Genomic DNA, 3,489 nt, shown 5'->3' on the forward strand with positions numbered 1-3,489 from the left:
TGTAAGGAGAGAAAAGAGCTGACGTTTCAAGTCGAACTGATCCTTTGTCAACTCGAAATGTCAGCTATTTTCTCTTTTTACAGATGCTGCCAGACCTGCTGAGATTTTCCAGCATTTTCTCTTATCGTTTAGGATTAGTAGATGTGTGGAGGTGCCTCTACCCACAAAGCAGAGATTTCTCTTTTTATTCTAGCCCCCTTGACCTTTTTGAATTCTGTATTATCCTGCAAAATAGGTAATATAATAATTTCTGATCACGCTGCAGTGTATATGGAAATCAAGACTAGGAACAATGAGACGACGCCCCGACATTGGCGTATGGATTCTTTCTTAATGAAGGATAGTAAATTTGTAAAATATTTCTCTCAAGAATTCAAAACCTTTTGGAAATGAATTCAGGTACGGCTAGTAACCTGTCGGTGATGTGGGAGAGCATTCAGGCTTATGCGCGGGGTCTGATCATTTCATTCTCAGCGATCCAGGAAAAACTAAAGGGAGAACAACAGCATCTACTTGAGGCTGACTTGAAGGCAGCTGAGACAGCGTACATTGATAGGCCCTCTGTTGCTAAATTACAAAGGATTACAGCCCTTAGGGCAGCCCTGAATATCGCGCTTACCCAAACGGCAAAGAGGGAAATATTATTTGCAAAGCAAAGATTATATGAATATGGCAATAAGCCTGGTAGATACCTAGCGTTTCTCGCAAGGAAGAAAAAGGCCCCTCAAGCTATCGCGTCCATCAGGGAAAGTGCTGGTACTTTGACTCACGATCATAAATGGATCAACACAATCTTCAGACGGTTTTACTTTGATTTGTATAAATCGCAGGATTGTGAAGATAGAGCCAAGAAGATGGAGTCCTTTTTTAAAAGCCTGGCCTTTCCGGACTTAACCCCTGAACAGGTGTCGATCCTGAATGCTCCCCTAACAACCCAGGAAATACTTGACGCAATCAGGCAGCTTCAGAGCGGTAAGGCACTTGGCCCAGATGGATTTCAGGTTGAATTCTACAAAGAATTTACAGGAGTATTAGCTGGTCTACTTATGGACAAGTACAACTACTCATATAGTCAGGGCTGCCTCCTGCCTTCATTGAGATAAGCGAATATTTCTCTCATTCTCAAAAAAGAAAGGACCCAGAAGATTGCACATCATACATACCAATATCTTTGCTAAATGTAGATTTTAAAATTCTTTCTAAAACATTAGCATTGAGGTCAGAGAGGGTATTGCTATATATCATAAAAGAGGATCAGACGGGGTTTATCAAGGGCTGTAGATCATCTAATAATATTAGAAGGGTTTTGAATATGATTCAAGTCTGTCATCAGGAAAGAATACTGGGAATAGTCGTCTCGTTGGACGCAGAGAAGGCATTGGACAGGGTTGAATGGTCATACCTGTTCTATACACTGGAAAGGTTTGGCGTTGGAAAGGTATTTGTTAAATGGGTCTCAACATTGCTTAATGACCCCAAAGCAGCCGTGATCACCAATGGTTTAGGCTCGGATAGCTTCAGTGTGGGTAGGGGCTGCCGTCAGGGATGTCCTCTCTTACTGTTACTATTCACGCTAATAATTGAGCCACTAGCGGAAGCTATACGGGCTGACTCTAATATAATGGCCCCGAGGGTTGGCACGGGTAAACATAAAATTACCCTTAATGCAGATGATGTTCTCCTTTTTCTTAGTAATCCTCTGATGTCCGTGCCCCACCTGATCCAAGTTATTAATTTATTTAGTGCATTCTCAGGTTACAAAATTAATTTCTCAAAATTGTAGGCCATGCTAATGGGTGATCTCGTTAGTATGTCCCACTTTTTGGACAGATCTCATTTTCCCTTTCGGTGGTCTCTGGGGGGTTTTTATATTTAGGTATTTTTTCACCCCAGTATTTGGTCAGCTGTACAAGGTCAATTTTGTGCATCTACTGGACAGGATAAGGCAGGACCTTCAACGTTGGGGGGATCTTCCAATTTCCTGGCTAGGTAGAATAGCTCTACTTAAAATGGGTGTCTTGCCCCGTCTCTTATACCCTATGAGAATGCTCCCGGTGATGCTGCTGAGGCCGGCATTGCGCATATTATATGGTGGCTTGGTTCTTTCATCTGGAATCATAGACGGCCCCTCATTAAGTTAAAGAAGCTACAGCTTCCCCAAGCAAGGGGAGGGCCGGATGTTCCAGACTTTAGGAAGTATCAGCTGAGTTCTCTATTAAGTTACAAAGCCGATTGGGTGTCGTCTGACCTGCAATCAATTTGGCTGGACATCGAGGCTTCTCAAGCAAAGTGTCCTCTTATGAACCTCTTGTTTTTTGATAAGATGAAAGTCATTATGGACCATTGTAGAAACCCTATAGTATTAAACACAATTAAAGCCTGGAAGATAATGCAACAAAACGAGGGTAATTCACATAAAACCTCCCCTTATACTCCTATAGTGGGGGCATGGGGTTTTCAACCGGGGCTCACAGATGTCACATTTAAATCCTGGAGGTCCAGGACTATCCCCTATTTAAGGGATCTGTTTGATGAGGGGGTCATGATGTCGTTTGAACACCGCACCAGAAATTTGGACTACCTCATGGAGACCTCTTTCAATACTTCCAAATTCGAGATTTCATACAGAAGAAGACTACGTTATTAGATACCCTTTATAATCAGATAGGGAATGAAGAGTATTGTGGCCAATGGGTTTACCCTCGGTCAGCACTCTCTATCATTTATTACATAATGAATTTTCAGAAGACATGGAACAATTGCTTAGAACATGGGATCAGGAATTGGGATTGGAAATATCCACAGAAATGTGTGATGACATCTGGGAAATTGCCAGAAAAATCTCCACCTGTAATAGAACCCAAGCCATTCAGTTAAAGATACTCCGTAGGACTCATATAGCACTGGAGCTATTGGCAAACTTTAGGGCAGGAGCATCTCCAATATGTCCCAAATGTAAAATAGAGGTGGGCACTCTCACACACTGCTTATGGACATGTCATAAGATCCGCAAATACTGGGTCAGAGTAGCAAATGCTTTGACAGAAATCTTGGGAGTGGAAATTAGAGTTGATCCAGTATCCCTTTGGGGGTGGCATGGTGACTCAATGGTTAGCACTGCTGCCTCGCAGCACCAGCGTCCCAGGTTCGATTCCAGCCTCGGGTGACTGTCTGTGTGGAGCTTGCACATTCTCCCCGTGTCTGCGTGGGTTTCCTCCGGGTGCTCCGGTTTCCTCCCACAGTCCAAAGATGTGCCGGTCAGGTGAATTGGCCATGCTAAATTGTCCGTAGTGTTAGTGGATTACTCTTCGGAGGGTCGGTGTGGACTGGTTGGGCTGAAGGGCCTGTTTCCACACTGTAAGTAATCTCTTCTCCTGGGCTTTTCGAACTTGCCTGGACATGCATGGGAGGGAATTATTTTCCATTCTCTCCTTTTGTGCAATGAAAAATATCTTAGTAAACTGGGTAGCTGAGGGCCCTCCAGGACTT

Source organism: Chiloscyllium plagiosum, chromosome 19 (assembly GCF_004010195.1).
Source record: "Chiloscyllium plagiosum isolate BGI_BamShark_2017 chromosome 19, ASM401019v2, whole genome shotgun sequence".
In the NCBI taxonomy this organism is placed as follows: domain Eukaryota; kingdom Metazoa; phylum Chordata; class Chondrichthyes; order Orectolobiformes; family Hemiscylliidae; genus Chiloscyllium; species Chiloscyllium plagiosum.